The following is a 17,790-nucleotide window of genomic DNA, read 5'->3' as shown; positions in this document are numbered from 1 at the left end:
AAATAGCATTTAATAAAAGTTAATTGACTCTAAATCTGGTCAGGATAAGAGCAGGAATGGATAGGTCAACCTGAAGGTAACGTCAATGACTTTAAGAGGAAGCAAACAGGGCCATAAAACTCTTCTGAATTTCTAGAATTATGTGACATATGTGATTGTCTGTTCTATATATTTCCATAGCAGAGAACTCTGGAACTCACTGTAGGAAAATGACATGTGGTCAGGGCTCAGCTCTTGCACCATGCTTTCTATGAGTCAGTTCATGCTTGTATTGGGTCGTACTTCAATTTTTCAAAGTTTCCATTCCTAAGGTTTAAATTCTGCCTAAGTCTGACTGTGACTCCAAGATGTGTCTACAGTTTGTAGAGGTAGCTCATATGATTAATACCTCAATGTTAAGAACCAATCAGCCTAAAGAATAGGTGGTAAAATTAATTTTGACTTTTTTTTCTGTTTAGTGGCATTGCCATTGGATATTTTTATAGAGTTCATATTTAACTTTCAATATGTGTTGGGGAAACATTTGCAAAAGAAAGAAAAATGATTATTCAATGGACCATGTATCCTTTTCACTTCTTTCAGCTTAAAAAAGTGACCAATTTTATGAACTCACTTCAACATAGTCACCACTTAAAATGTTGGACGTGGAAAGTTTGAGGGTTTGGGGGGTAATTGATAAAGCTGTGATTCCCTGTTCTTCTTACACTGGTCTCAGTTTTCTTTTGGGAACAAGAGAACACATTAAATATTTTAATATTTAAACTTCCCTAAGTAAAAGTAAGAAGTGATTTCTTTAACAATGTTCAAAATGAACTTTGGAACTGATAAAAGTAAACATATGGCCCCTGGAGCCAGAATATCCAGTTTTGAATTCCAGATTTGCTACTTCCTAGCTATGTGACTTTAGGCAAATGTCTATGCCTTTTTGTGCTTTAGTTTTCTCTCCTTTAAATGCGACTAATTACAGCTCTCATAACACTGTGTTGTGAGGAGTAAACAAGTTAATACATGTGAAGCATCCACCTATATTTGTAGGCTAACAGGGAAACAAAATAATAAAATGTAAATCCAAGGTTTAGAGACAGTTACAGTAACACAAAACAATACGTAGGCTTTAAAATAGTCCAATTAGATAAGTTTTTCTTTGAATAATTATAATAAGGTTATTTATTATGCAAAGTCCATAACATGGTAATGTTATTTAGGAATCCCGGATGTTTTTTAAGAAAAAATTGAGCCATAGACCATGAGCAACACTCTTCATCTCTACCAGCCCAGGGTTGCTCCTTGGCTGTTAGGTTGTTCTTCAGACAGAGTATTTAGCAGTTGGATGGAGAACATCTCCATTTTCTAGGTGCATTTAATAAAATATGTGTCTCAAAGTCCTGTGCATGTTACATTATTGGTGACTGGATACTTGTAAAAGGTTAAGGTGGTTGTTGGTAGTCAGCCTCCTTGGTGATGCCTCCTATTTTTTAATGCCTTCTTTTGTAGTGTGCAATTTAATCAATGTTTTAACTGTGAATCGAAAGTACATATTTTATGAATTCTCCTTAAAGGTTTACGATTTTTTCTTTTACTACTAATATACAAAATGACCATTTTATGTCTCTAATGATTGTGTCTCAATAGCCCAATACAATTACTAATAGATAACTACATGGTCTGAAATGAGCTCTAATATAATTATTTCTATCCCTGGGTTGTGGGTAATTCAATCTTCAGTGCTGATGTACTCAGTTAAACATGGTGGATTTACATACCCACAGTCTTAGGTATGTATCTAAAGAGGCCAACTGGTATCATGAATAATAATCATTTCATTTTGCTATTTATCTAGTAAAAATCTGGCTTCTGAAAGCCTAATATGATTTTCTCGGGTGCTCAATATTAATGAAGGAGAGGAAATTTATATGAGTTACTTAGGCTTATAGGTAATTGAAACAGGGTCTGCCAAAAGTAGAAATGGAACTTCAAAGTTTGTATTTTTAAATTTATTTTTTTCCATGTGAATGTACTAAAAAACTATTCCTCAAAACATTCTCGCAAGCAACTAATGCTTATTCTTAACCGTACTGAAATTTGTGCTGTATTATATATTCTTGGTAAGTTAAGTACCATAATACATACCACATGTATGAATGAAATAGAATAATGGTGATGTGCTTTGACCTTGTTTAAAGAGTTATTCTGTAGTTCCAGTTTACATAGCTTTCTACTCCTTTTTATACTACTGTGTAATTTCAAGAATTTAGAATATTAGACTAGCTCTGCTGCTAAAGGAAAATTTGAGACTAACTGCTATGATTACACATTTGTTTAGCACCAAGGTTGCTAAGCCCCAAGAGCTGAAGAAAACATTGAATCATGAAGACTATTAATTGGGCTTTTGGTACCCAAAGCATCTATTCAGTAAATATAACATGAAGTACATAGATCCAACTGACTTAGTGTGTTTTTTCCACTCTCTGCTATGGTGCCTGAAGTGTCTATAATTAGAGATATTCCTCTGGGTTCAGGCATTATCACAATTATTACCTAGAAGGTTAAACCGTTACTGCACATCGGCCTATGAACACATATGATCTTGTCAGAGATGTAGCTTACATAGCATTCTGAAAGAAAAAAAAACAGTACATTGGAACAGAAAAACCCCCAGTTCATGATTATTCTGGAAAGGGTAACTTTGGGTGGTATAAAAAACATAGGGTTTAGCTCTGGTATAAAATGTTATTATGACTTTAATTTGTTTGCCACTGAGTCCAAGTACTCAATCTTTATAAAAAAAATGGAGATATTGCTTAATCTAAAATGAAAAACACGTAAGTTCTTTGGATTTGATGAGTGCTTTACCAAATATTTATTACATATTGTTTGGCATTAACTGTGTACAGGCTTATTTCTAGGTAGGGGTGGGATAGCTCAGAAATAAATAAAATATAGCTTCTGGTCTTTAAGACACTTTAAAGTAAGAGACAGTTTTTACACAAATAACAGTGGACAGTAAATGAAATAAGAAGCTGTAACTCTTGAGTAAGAAGGTTAAGGCCACATTTCCAAACTAATTGTAATGTAGGCTTTCAAATGTTTTCCAGAAAGTTCTATGGAAATGTAGTAGAAGGAACCACTTTTAAAATAAACAGAGCAAACATAAAACACTTATTTTATTATAAAAATACATTCTTTTCCCCCAAATAAAGCAAAATTAAGGAAAAATATTTCACACTATAAATAACTGTAAATACATTAATACTTGTCTTTCCATGAAAATGTATATATTTTTCTCCATCAAAATGGGATCATTCTAAAAGAACTGTTTTGTAATCTACATTTCAGCTTAAGGTATCTTGGACTGCTTCCTATGATAATAAATAACCTTGTATAGTACTTTAACATTCATCATTTGTTTATTCATCTAATGAAAAATACTCACTGAGAATTCACTATATTCTTGGCATAGTCATTGTCCAGGGATACAATGATATATATTAAAGGCATGTGTTACTACTGATGGTACTGAATCACAGTAGATTTTGCTGCAAAAGAACAAGTTGAATGCAAGAAGACAAGGGAAAAACAGATTTTTTTAAATTTCCTCCCTACTTAGTAATTGTTGAGAATGTTAGCTAAGTATTTGGATAATGGACATGTTCAATGAATTACAAGACCAAGGTATTGAGAATTACTTAAGTTTCTTCTGCTTACAAAATAGAGATGATGCCTATTTATTATAGATATAGATGAGATTATGCAACAACAACTGTAATAATTTTAAAGATGGAGTGGGACATTATACAGATATAAGTTCAAGTCCTGGCTCCATTACCCAAAAGCTGTGTGACCTTGGGCAAGTCAATTACTGAGAATTGGTTGAAGACTTTCTACTGATTACTGGCTTGGCCCTAGACATTCAAAGGGTAGGTAAAGAAAATTCTGCTTTTTTGTCTCCACAGGATTCTAATCGCTAAAACAGGAAAGCATAAATTAAATGCTGGGGAAACTTACAGAGAACTATTTCCTAATATATGTTTTCAATACAATGGTTTTACAATTGCTTGTCTGTCATCCATTCATCCACATGTCCATCCAACTATCTACTTATAATCTATCTATCCTCTATCTATCATCTGTCATCTATCTATCTATCTATCTATCCATCTATCATCTATCTATCATCTAGTATCAACCTAATCAGCTGTAAGATCTTTTTTCTACATTAATGGGTATAGATTTTAAATTCATTATGGATAGAAAGACAAATGGAAAGGAGGAAATTATTCTTTTCATAAATGTAAGAGCAAGTATGTATTGAAATATGTGTGAGTAAATATGTGTCCATATGTTTATGTGTGTACCTAGTTTCAATTTTTTCCAATTTTTTTCCTGCACAAATCTTGTTCCCTTACTTGTAACTTTTCTTCTACCTAACCAAATACTAATGTACCAGAAAGCTCTTTAAGTGGAAGAGGGTATGCTCTCCAGTTGTCTAGGATTGGTCCACATGTATAAAAAACTAAAGGGAAACAGAGAGCTCTTCACTTAAAATTAGTGTTCAAAACAGAGAGTAATTAGGTTTAGAAGAAAACTCAGTTAAAGTTGTTATGTGACTACACTATTAGAATTAAGAGGTAACTGAGATTTCCCAAGTGATAACAGATAATTTGCTATTTAGCCTGTAATGAGGTTTGAAAAAAGATGCTCAAGATATCAGCAGTAACTAGAAAGGCATTTCTTAGGAGGTCCACCCAGTGTGCAGTTATTCCTTTATCCTTATAAAAGAGACAAATTGCCTAATGCAATGTACTCTCAGTAGTCATCATTAGTGCCCCCCAAAAGATTTCTATTGACCCCAACCATCTCTACTGACTATTTCCTTCCCCATGACTTTTCCTAGTTTTCTGCTGAGCTATTCTGTCATAAGACGTCTGGGTCAGATGTGGTGGGATAGTACAGGAAAATAGAAATCATAACCTTCAGTGTTGTAGTAATTACATTTTTTACTTGAAATATTCAGAGAAATATGATGCAATCTTTAAATGTGTATGCAAATCATGTGCAAATATGCTAATACATGTGTGGCCCGCCTAACTATTACATATAACTGAATGCAGCCCTTGGGAAAATCTTATTGGAGATCATTGGTCTAATGAAAATTGCTGCTGCACGCTAATTATAGTGACATGTGTGCTGCTGTATTGCCCCTTAGTGGTGAGGGGGATGACAGAGGTTAGTTGAAGTTAGATGACTGACTGACAGAATTATGTCTGTGATCATAGAAGTAAATAGCAAAATATCTCTATTCTCTAAAATCCAATTTTATGACTTTACACCTAAATTAAAATGCAACATGGGTAACTACTGACAATGTGTTCAGGAGGATAGGGGTCTAGGATACGAAAGACACAAATTACCACTTGACTGATTCAGTTTAGTCTGTCTTTGCTATTGTGTTTTCACCAATGTTAAATTTCTTACCAGTTGGCTAACTCATTGGAAATATGCAGATTATAGAACTATACTCTAGACATTTAGAGAAGTAATACCATGTTCACATCCCCAAATAAGCCAAACACTAAAAGGATTTAATAATTCCTTAGAAACAGGCAAATCCAAGTTCCACTATGTTCAGGCTGTTTGACTTTGGGCAAGGCTTTTCACATCTCTGAGTCTTCAAATACTTAACTATGAAAATAATACAAACACCTCCTTGGGTAGCTTAAGCATCACATGAAATACTATTTTGTAGAGCCTGCAGTATGACAGATAAATGCTTATGAACCTATTATTATATTTGAAATGAGTTATTATTAAAAGTATTTGTTATATCTAAAGATCTTCTCTAGTCTAGACTAATTTCTAATTTATGATATTTACATTTCCTAATTAGCAAGATACTCAATATTTGAGAGATGGCCCATTCTTATTTAAGCTATAAATTAAGAGAAAAACAAAAAAAATTTAGTCTTAATTGTGATATAGAATATTAAACAGAAGTATAATATGTGATTGTATTTAGGAGTTCTAATACCATCATTTGAGACTTATGACTAAGAGATGAAGAAATTGAATTGTGGGGGAAGAGTGAAAGAATTACCTTAATTATTCATTAACCTAATTAGCTTAATTAATTTAAGCTGTTTCCCTGCTTGAAAGAAGTACTTTCCTGAACTTGTTCAGAAATTATATCTACCTTCATTAAAGCCAAAATAGACAGAAAATGTTTAGTGTTTAGCTTATGATAAAGTTTGGGAAGCAAAGGACTTGCCAGCTGTGTTGGTCAGGAAAGAGATCGTGGAAAAGATCCTTTGATTTCTAAGATTTCTCAAGATATTATTTTGCCATTTCAAATGCTATTCCAAATTAGAGATTTTAGCATGTTTAAGAGCTTCTTGAAGCTTTGGCTAAAACCAAGGATATTAAGATGAGTGTGTATGGGAGAACTACTGGATTTCTAACTGTAGAATATATAATTATTTTTAAGTTTTAAAAAGGGAGTAATTTATGTCTTGTTCCATTAAATAACTCTGCATTTAAGTGACTAGGCATGGCTATCTTATACTAGGCATAAACTTAGGTGGCTGAATATCCCTTTGTCCGTGATCATTTAGAGACAGAGTGGGTACAGGAATATAAAGGATATGCAGCTCATTATACATATCATAAAAGAAAATGTTAGCAATAAACATATGTTGGGTCTCAGTCCCTAGAAAGGGCTATTTTATATATAGTGCATATTTACTAGTTACAGTTAATGCTTTCAGGCTTCTCTTCAGCACTGTTCATTTTTCTTACCTTACAAGCAGCATTAAGAACAGTGCTTACTAAGTGCTTTTCTGTTACAAGGATAATGATAGACAATATGATTGTCATGGCATTAACTTTTTACTGAATTTGTTCTATGTGACACCTTAAAATTTACATATAAGGTTGTATTATGATGGACACTTAGCTGTGCCTTAAATCTAATGTCAAATTTCTCCCTTACATAGATGACTGAATTGCTAAAACTGAAGTCATTGTCCAGTTCTTAATGACTTAATTATTTGGAAGCAAATTGATTTGCCTTTTTTATCTCAATAAACTCTTTACCTCCTGTGTTAAGCAGAAGGAGGACCTATGTTATGCAATAAAATTGAAGGTTTAAATATGTTTGATCACAGTTTTCTCCTAGTATAAAATGTGTGAAATCAACAGATTCAACACTTTTAGCTTCAGGAAATGCTTGACTCTCTGAAAGGCATATAATTGAGTGTACCTGTGGTACAGGGCTATGTCTAATCAGTGGACTGTGTAGCTGGGTAGAGTCAAGTGCCATTCATCTGCCTCCCCTGAGATTTGTGGAAACAAGAAGGAGGAGCAGACGTAAGACAAAGATATATAACCATGTTGACCACTGAAGTTCATGGTTAACAACTTAATTATCTGAGTTCAGCTATCACTCAGAAACAAACCTTGCAATTTAGGCACATTTTATAATTTACAATAGAAATAGCATAATGCTAAGGACAGTGCTGCTAGAATTAGAATCTACATTAAGTGTGTTTAATTTAATTTTTCTAATTATATTTCTAATAGCTTAAATATCTGCACTGATAAAACGGTTAACCACCTGCATTTAAATGCCACCTGATGCGTTTATTTTGGAACAGTAACAGATTGGTATAATTTGAGATCAGGTTCCTCTGAAAATTCTTCTATTAATGGGTCCTAAATTAATCTTTGTGCCTGATCTGCAAATGATGTTATAAAGCAACAATCATCATGAGAATTGCCATTACATGGTAATATCCTGGTTTTTTTTTTCCAGTTCAGATTTGGATCAGTGGATAGTTAAATTAAAAATAGAAATTTGCACTGGCATTTCCATTTTCCTATGGAACTTCAATGTTGGAATAGTGCCTGGTTTTTTAAAAAAAATCAATTCAATGAAATGTTTGCATAGCAGTATGTGAAGAAGGTTAGGTGAATATGCACTACACCTACTGTACCAAGTGAGCAAACATATGCAGACTGGCCTCTATTTCCATATAGTTTCTATACATTCCATATATTGTGAGTTGGTAAAATCATGTAACTTAAACTAATTCATTGTCCAAGCAGCACAAAATTTAACCTTTTGAAAATCTGATAAATGATATAGATCCTCTCTTTAAAAAAAACAGAAAGAAAGAGAAAGAAAGAAAGAAAGAAAGAAAGAAAGAAAGAAAGAAAGAAAGAAAGAAAGGAAGAAAGAAAAAGAAAAATGGACAAAGAAGCCATCAGCATTTCATCAAGACAGTCAAATGAAAGTATTCTGTTTCTTTTTGGTTAGAAGTGAACCTAGTCCTAGCAAAGCTCGGAGAAGTGAAAAGATCAAATAGGCTATCTTGTCCATCCTTAGACACACAATTGTATTTGAAAACGTTAAGTCTTAACATACTGAAAGTAAAGACTTCCAGAGCTCTGACTCTAGTGATACTACTCTCTCCCTGAACCCTGCTGAATGTGCTGCTATTCAAGGAAGCATGAGACGATGGGGCCGCAAAGAATAACGCGGTAGTCCCACAGACAATTCCAGTATTAACTACAAGTATGGTTTCAATTAGCAATGGTGATAATAATACTGATGATTGTTATTGTAATATCTATTATCATCTTTTTAGTTGAATTTGGTGCAGAAGAGAGCTGAGCTGGAAACCAAAAGTTTAGGTGTTGGTGCTAGCTCTAACTCAAACGAGGTTATGTGACCTTGATTAAATCGCTTACCAAATAGGTGCCAGAGTTTCTGCCTTAGTAAGTGCGAAGGTTAAACTTGATGATCTTTAAACATAAAGTTTCTATATTGGATGCAGCATTGTGAAGGGGACAAAATATGAGTTTTGGAGTCCACAAGACCTGGGTTTCTGTTTAGACTCTACCATGTATTATCCATGTGACTTTTTTCAAGAACAACCTCTCCCATCCTCACTTTTCTTTTGAGTAAATTTGAGATAATTAAACTGATTAGACAGAGCTGAAGTCAAGAGTGAAGTGTAATAGCTCATAGTAGGTACTCAAATGTTTGTTCAATTGGTTTCATTGTGACTACTACTTTCCTTGACTCTGTGGCAGAAAGGACAGAAACCATGTCAGTAGCCAGTGATAATGTGATTAGAAAAAATGTATGGGTTTGGAGTAGCTACTCCTTACAGGACTGTCACAATAGCCTTTGTTTCACAGGTAGCAAAGTGAACTGACCGCGCTGTTCTGAACCTGAAATGCTCGATTTGGAGCTTGTCCTCTGTGTTGGACAGACTTATGAGTTCACAGAGAAACTGCAGCAGACAAAAGCAATGGCTCTGCTCTGGAAAACTCATAGGTGTTTTTGTTGTTCTGTCCACAACTATGCTCTTAAAAGGACTGCATGATAGGGTTTGCCAATTGCTATTGTTTAAAGTCCCCTTTTCTGGCACTCTGTGGAATTATAAGGTGGAACAAACACTATATCTGAATTCATAATCTCTCAGCAAATTGTAAAATGGCTGAAGGTTCACATTTCCGAGAGAGTTTGAGTTCTTTCCTCTCCTTGGCAGAGAGAATTGATCTCACTATGACTTCTAAAATGTACGATTATGGGAAACCATGTTTTGAATTGACAGTGGGGGTGAAAATGGCATGCATGACTCCTGTTTGGAGGTGAACGACTATCCAAAAGGAAGTCAATCTTGAATGGCACTGAGGAGCAGGATAATGAAGCATTGCATTGGCAGGTGATGGGCTGGATCTAAAACATCTGAAGGGCCTGTATAATAAAATGAGTGAAATAGGTTGACTCGATCAAGAGACATTATGGGAAATTATGTCATTTCTGTACTGTTTGTTTGTGTGATAAATGAAGAACTCTATTTCCTTGACTCAGGTTTAAGATCTTTTCTATTCATAATTTCTCCCAAATCTACTTTGGAAAAAAAAAGAGATTCATTTGTAAGGTATTATTATATTTGTCTCCTGGTCCAAATTGTGTATGTCACTTTGTGCTACCTAAGATGAATATTGTGGTAATGATGGTCTTATTTTCTTTCCCCAGTAGAGAAAGAAAAACAATTCCAGGTAATGGTAAGTTTTGAGGCCATCAGAAACAGCCAGTACACGTCAAAAATATGTTTGCAAAAATTACTTAAAATTTCTTCAGTGATAAATGGATAAGGTAAAAAAAAAAAAAAAAAAAAAAGGATGCCAATTTGGATTCAAGGCATTCTTGACATGAAGGAGGACTGATGCTTCTTTACCCTTTCCAACATTTTCACTATCAAACAGTAGCATGTTCTGATCTAGGACTTGCCGATGGAATAGTGTATGTGTCTTGTCCCAACAAAGGATTACTGACTCTTCTGAAAAGAAAAATTACTTTTAATTTCCTCTAAGCCTTGCTATCACTGAGTGATACAGAGAACAGCAGAGTGAAGCAGAGCGATCTCAGAGAGGCTGAACAGCTGACAAGGAACTACCTGAGTGCACCAGGGCTAAGGGCTGCACTGCCAATCACTCTCCTCTCCCAGCAGGGAATAATGCCAGATAACCACGGGGCATATGTCAAGCATCGGTTAATAGGTCTACCTGGTGAGGTTTCCAGATTGACTGATAAAAACAATGTGTTTGCAGGTAGTTTGTCTACATGAGAAGTGACCTAGTTGCTCTATGTAATTGTGCGAATCCAATTGATACTTTAACACACTTTTAAAGCACTGTAATGACAAATGTTTCTGCCATCTGGGAAAGCTCCATAAAAAAAAATAATAAAATTCATTGAAAATGTTGCAATCACTATGTCCTCCAAACCTGTGCTTCATTCCTTGTTCAAGAATGATAAAATCTGAATCTTCACTGCCTCCTCCCTCTGCTACCAGCCATTCCCCAACTAGTTTTCCACATGCTGTCCCTTCCACTTCACAAGTATCTTCCAAACCTGGTTGCTTTTTTCTATCCCCACTCGCACAGTCTTAGTTCAGAATCTTAGCAACTTCCTTCAGGAATGATCTCTTAATGTGTCTTACTGCACTGATTTCTGTCTGAAGGGCATCCTTCACTTTGCTTCTGGTTTCCTGTCTAAAGAACCATGATGCCTGAACACAGCTCTCTTCGGTGTAGATCTGGAGGAGAAGGAGGTTGGAGAGGGCCAGAAAAAATAGATTATCAGGGAGGGATCAAGCTGGAAATGAAGCAAGAGGGTAAACCTTCCTCCCTTCCCTTCTACCTCCTTGAAACATATCACCTCTTATAATCAGAGCTAAGCACGTGTACATACGCATCAATAGCTGTTCTGAAAATGCACATTTTTAAGTTTACTGAGAGAAAACATTTTCTAAGAAATCTTTTTTTTAATAAAATAAAGACTTTTTTCTAATTAAGTAATTTCTTTATGTTTTCTTGGTGCAGAGGATTAGCAGGTATAATGGAGATTTTAGAATCAGCAATTAGGTTTAAGGTTTCTCTACTTAAAGCACTTATCTAACTAGCTATAGGACCCCAGTTTCTGGTCTGTGTTTTATTGACCTCTCCAGTTTCATTTAATGCTACATTTCAGTTACACTGAATGTGTTGCTATTTCTGAATCAAGTTATGATGCTCTCGTCCCTCCAGCCTTCACACGTGTTATTACCTCTGTCAGGCACATTCTTTGGTAATCCAACTTTAATCAGCTATTTCCCATACCCACACACATACACACTTGTGTACCTGATTTCTCACCATCCTTCAGGCTTTAGCTTAAATGACACCTCCTCCAGGAGTCCTTCTTTGACCCCTACTTGAAATTAAACCCTCCATCCATTGACCCATGTGTGACGCTACACATCCTCTGTCATAGGGAATGTTATTGAATGATGTGTTTATTCTTCCCAACAAGATCATCAGATCTGAGAGCAAAGATCTTTTTACTCTCCTTCAACACTCCTTAGCACCTATCCAAGCTCCTGGGAACACAGGACACCCTCAGTGAAAATTTGTGGGATGACATCCTTAATTGTGATTTGTTATTTATCAGAGTCACATATCCAAAATCTCACCAGTTGTACTGTATAACAACAGTCTGGCACAAAATAGCCATTCACAAACATCTGTCCAAAGAGTGATTAAACAAGTGAGTAAATAGAGTGAGTAAAGTGTTGAGAAGAAAACAAAAGTCTTTCTGTCTAAAGTATTTGTTCATAAAATTTGAAATCCTGAATACTCTTTTGTTGATTAGCTGTTAATTCCCCACCACAGCACGGACTATGAAATGACAGGAAGCTGAGCAAGTTCCTGTTTGACAACAGATCCTTGGAACCCTGGAGAAACCATGACAATAACAGCAAACAATGAACACCCCAGGAATGAAGGAGTGGAGGAGGAAGGAGGGCGAGAGAGAGAAAAATACTAAAAACACCTGCCTCTGTTAATTACTTCTCACTTCTCAGGGCAACATTTTTGAAGGCTTCTGTAGCAAAGACCTCAAAAACAAAGGAGACACATGCAAGTTCAAGAAAATGAAATCAGTGTTTAATTACTAAATATCCTACCTCTAAAATTAAAGAAAAAAAGCTTAAATAATTCAGTTTGATTTGGTCTCATTAGTCTGATTTCCTAGTATTTAGCCTTAATTATGTGATACATAAGCCCTAATTATGTGGTACATATACAGTGTGCTCTCTAAAGTTAAAGATCAGAACGGATACTGACTTAAATGATAAAATATGTTAAATTATTAACGATAATTAATCTTACAAAATAGGCATAATTAGTTTAAGTACTTTAGATATTATTCTTAATAGCATTACAAATAATATGACACAGTTTGATCATTTTAAAAGTAATTTATTGGGAAGAAAGGCGATGCAAGCAATGTTTTTTACTCAGGAGGGCCAAGGGATTGCTTGGTGCTGTCAAATATATCTAGCTGTCCTTGTTGAAAAGCTGACTTTGTTTTAACCCATTAAGTGCTGTGTCCTAAACAAAACGAGAGCTGAATTTTAAAGAACATTTTTTTCCCATGGATATAATCATCTTTACAGATAACAGTACCTATGCCATTAAGAGTTTTTGAATATTCTTTCATTCAATACATTCTGAGTATTGTGCCATGAATTGTTCAGAATTGTTCAGTTTGTTTTTGTGTTTTACCTTTTTATTGTTGAGTTTTTTGTCTTCTACTGAGGTTAATTTAAATTTTGGTTATTTAACTTAACTTTGGTTAACTTTGATGCTATAGACCAAAGCCTTTTGCTTTAAATCTTTTTTTCTACTCCTGAATGTATCTGCTGTTGCCATTTAATGTCTAACGTGGGGTTAAACTCTAAGAAGTTCTACAGAAATATAAATGGAATACAGTTTGCCTTTGAAGCAAAATTTTGAAATGGATGGTTCTTTATTGAATGGGAAAATGCATGGACTCAGATAATTGTTCATCTCTCCTAACTGGAATTTAGTGATGAGGAAGAAGATGATAAACTACACGTCAGAAGTCACACTACTTGCTCTCTAGATTTTACTACAATGTTCCCAGTCCAGGCTTAAAAGTATTTCTACTGACTACTACTGTGGAAAGCTTATATAATCCAACTGCAGAGCCTTTTCTCAGAATGTAGCTCAAGAGAATGACCAGAAACACAATTTTATCCAATAAAATTCTGATGTGATTAGATTAACCCATTATATATGAATCAATCATGAACTTTGACATTCTAAAATGCCACAATGGTTAAAAGTTAGTAAAGAATGCTATAGAGCATCTGTCTCTAAAGTCCTACTGGGAAAGTTTCTAATATTTGTTCTGATGACACCCTTCCACAATGTGCAGATGAAAACAGCATTCTTCCCAGACACCACACTCACCATTTCATGTGTTTTTCAAAGCTACCATCAGCAACATTTGCAGCAGACATCTTCCCAATACTCAGGCTCCCTACTTAGATGTAAAGCAATGTTGATTTGATACGGATTCAAATTTGGCTCCACTAAATAAACACCTGTTAAGGACACAGATAAAGAAAGGTGGGTTCCTGAGTAGGAAAGTTGGCTGAAGTGGTGACAGTCAGGGAAAGGAAATCTTAACACTGTCACAATGCTTTACTGCGAAGCCTTCTTGGAACACAGCAGTGATTTCCATACTTTTGAAAAATTTAAATCAACAATAGTAAACTTTCTTCAGATTAGATCTTGCATAGAATCTCATTTGTAAAACAGATGAAACTGATATTTTAGAAGTCAAAGAGAACAATAAGGGAATTTCACTGGAAAAAGAAATATAAAATTTGATGTTACAGATGACATTACACCATTTCAGGAAAATCCACCCAGATAACTTGCTATAAAGTATAACGTTTTATTCATTTTTCAATAGATGGCCTTTTCTCTTAGACTGCTCTTCAATTGATTATGATAGTGCCACAAAAGAAATTTTCATTTGAGCTATGCAGAGAAGCAATTGTTGGAACTGTTGGTTTCTGTGATTTTTGTTTCATCGCATTTTATTGGGATCTATATGCTTATATGTTGAGTGGTCTTTTACAAAATATCCGTGTGAAACTCTTTGTTTCATATTTCATATTGTTTACGATATACAATGTGCTCTTTATGAGGTCTCTGCTGAGAAATTCCTGTTTGAACTTCGTTCCAAAAAAGAATGGTGGTTTTGAGCCTAAAAAAAATTTTTTTATGAATATTGTGACTTGTGTAATTGCCAAGTTTTATTTTTTTATTCTGGCTACAAAAAACCTTGGGGCCATCAATTTTGGCCAAGTACTAGGTGTGTATATATGTCTTTATACCATAAAATTCTGGTCTTGTTGCCAGTCTTTTTCCTTCATTGTCTTTTGTATGTTTTTCCACATTTTAAAATATTCTGTTATCATAATTTCACAAGTTAAATATTATCTGAAAAAATTGTAGATCAGAGCAGCATAAGTAATGGATAATTTCAAACAATTTGTTTCTCCCAATGACTTTCACACTCTTGAAGAACAAATTCTAATTCATTCTTGTATCTTCAGACCTAGGAAGTGTTTTCCATTTAAAAGGATTGTTGAATTAATGAAAATACTCATAATTCTACATCTTTATAAAATTTCTATTTTTTCTATTGCTTATAATAAAAAAATATGTGATGAAGGCTTTTAATGATGTGGTTTCCTTTTTACTCTGTAAACTTATTTACTGTTGCACAAATTTGCAGATACCTGCGCATGCCCTATGCTATTTAATAATTATACCCTTGTATGCAATACTCCTTGCATTATTCTTTTCCCGGAATGTTTTTCTCCCATTTTATTAGTTTTAACCCAAATATCACTTCCTCTCTGAAGGCTTTTCTAACTCTGTCAGAAGTGTTCATCACTCTTCTCTTAAATTTACAATATAATACCCTTAAAGCTTTATATAATTTTTTATCAAATTGTTCCTGAGTGTAACTGTTTATCCTGAAAGTCTGTGATCTTTTTTTTTCTTTCCTTTAGAATTATTTTATTAAATCATAAATGTACAACAGCTTCTTAACTCTACACATGCACTTAAATTTTTTTAAAAGAAAAACGTTATGTCTTATTACACCATGATCCTGGCTAATAGCTTTTCAAAACTTTGAGAAAAATCTTAAAAAAGGTTTCACATGTCACCTGAAACTTACAAATTTAACATTATCAAAGAAGGAATGCTTCTACACTCTTACAAAGACCACTAGAAAGAAACAACAATTAAAAAGCTAAGAAACTGTCTCAAAGGCATTTTTTTTTTTACAATCCTTCCTCCACAGTAAGGTAATGTTATTAAATAATCCAATCCATTCACAAAATGGCTCTCTGCATCTGCTCTGGTGTCTTCTGCCATATCACTGCATATTTATGCATGACTGAGATAAGAATTTCCTTAACATTGTTATTTCCATAACCTGAAGCTGTTCTGTTACCTCTGGGCTCTCATCCTCTCCTATTTATACAGTAAAGCCCATGGCAAATAGGAAGAAGCTCAATCTCTGCTTCTCCCTCCATAACCCCCACTTCCTCCACTGCCTCCTGGACCATAGTTTCCTCCACCATATGGTCCCCCCACGTTCCTGCTGCCACCAAAGTTTCCACTCTTCATTGGACCATAGTTAGAAGGTTGCTGGTTATAATTTCCAAAATCATTATAATTTCCACTTCCATAATTTCCTCCTCCATAGTTGTCATAACCACCTCCGTAGCCCCCACCCTGGTTGCCATATCCAGGTCCTCCACCATCATACCCTCCTCTTCCTCCTCCATAACCAGGGCTACCTCCAAAATTGCCACCTCCAGGTCCTCCTCCATACCCATTATAGCCATCCCCAAATCCATGACCACTTCCATATCCATCAGATCCTCCTCTGAAGTTACTTCCCGGTCCTGGTCCAAAATTTCCACCACCACCACTAGAATCTCCAAAACCAAAGTTGCCTCCTCTTCCACTTCTAGAACTTTGGACTTCCTGCATTTCTTGTCTAGACAAAGCCTTTCTTACTTCTGCATTATGACCATTGATAGTATGGTATTTCTGCAACACAATCTTATCCACAAGATCGTGGTCATCAAAAGTAACAAATCCAAAGCCTCTTTTCTTTCCAGACTGCCTATCAGTAATTATCTCAATGGCATCAATTTTTCCATATTCCTCAAAGTAATCTCTAAGATGATGTTCCTCAGTATCTTCTTTAATTCCACCAACAAATAGCTTCTTTACAGTTACATGAGCCCCCGGCTTTCCAGATTCCTCTCTTGCAACAGCACGTTTTGGCTCAACCACTCTCCCATCAATTGAATGAGGTCTTGCAGCCATGGCAGCATCAATCTCAGCCATGGATGAAAACGTTACAAAACCAAATCCTCTTGATCTTTTGCTTGCAGGATCCCTCATTACCACACAATCTGTGAGTTTTCCCCATTGCTCTTAGTAGTTCCTCAAACTTTCTTCTGTAGTTTCAAAGCTCAAGCCACCAATAAAGAGTACGGAATTGTTCCTTTTCTCTCTCCATCGCGGGCTCAGTCGCTTCAGCCCGATTTCCCGCAGCCGAGCGAGATGAGAGAGATCTCCGCAGACGAACACGAACCGGACACGTCCTGGCGCTGCAGTGAGAACTGCCACTGCTCGAGAAACAACATCGCTAGGAGCACCTTCACTCGGAATCCGGCGCCGCTGCTACTCGAAAGTCTGTGATCTTTATAGGAGATCATCTTTGTGTCTGACATATCATGAATGCTCAATAATTCTTACTAAATGTATGCTGTTAAGCAAAATTAAAAACATCAACTATCAGTCCAATAGTTTCAGCTTAACAGCTTGAACTATTAAAATAGTCCATATGGGGAGGGAATACGGGGATATGTGTATAAAAACAGATGATTGAAGTTGGTGTACCCCCCAAAAAATAATAAATAAATAAATAAAATTTTTAAAAAATAGTCCATATGATTGTTATTATTTTCACTAACTTTGGCTAATTTCTAGTTTTATTTTTACTGTCAGAAATGTCCTAGTGGTTCTTCTCCTAAATTGAGAGATAACTGGTGTGATTAGTCTTTTATGTTTCTGAAACTTCTAGGAATGTTAATAATCATTTTTAGGGATTTGAAAACGTTGTCAACATAAGACTAAATACACACATACGTATATAATATGTATTTAAATAGGTAATTAAGCAGGAAACAATAAGCTAAACTGTATAATATTTGAAATTGTGAAAATAGAGCTGCAAATTCGGCTGGTGATGCATACAATGCATGGAATGGTAGTGTTTGGTAGCTGTGTGTTACCTCTGTTTAAATTTGTAATCTGGCTGTAGAGACA

General features: G+C 35.1%; 1 pseudogene; it reads right to left on the bottom strand.

The window, feature by feature from the left end:
- Positions 1-15,466: 15,466 nt before the first annotated feature.
- On the bottom strand, positions 15,467-17,102 carry LOC130858043 (heterogeneous nuclear ribonucleoproteins A2/B1-like; annotated as a pseudogene).
- Positions 17,103-17,790: the final 688 nt, after the last annotated feature.

The sequence above is a fragment of the Hippopotamus amphibius genome, chromosome 8 (assembly GCF_030028045.1).
Source record: "Hippopotamus amphibius kiboko isolate mHipAmp2 chromosome 8, mHipAmp2.hap2, whole genome shotgun sequence".
NCBI classification, from domain to species: Eukaryota; Metazoa; Chordata; class Mammalia; order Artiodactyla; family Hippopotamidae; genus Hippopotamus; species Hippopotamus amphibius.
This window is presented reverse-complemented; position numbering and strand designations above follow the sequence as displayed.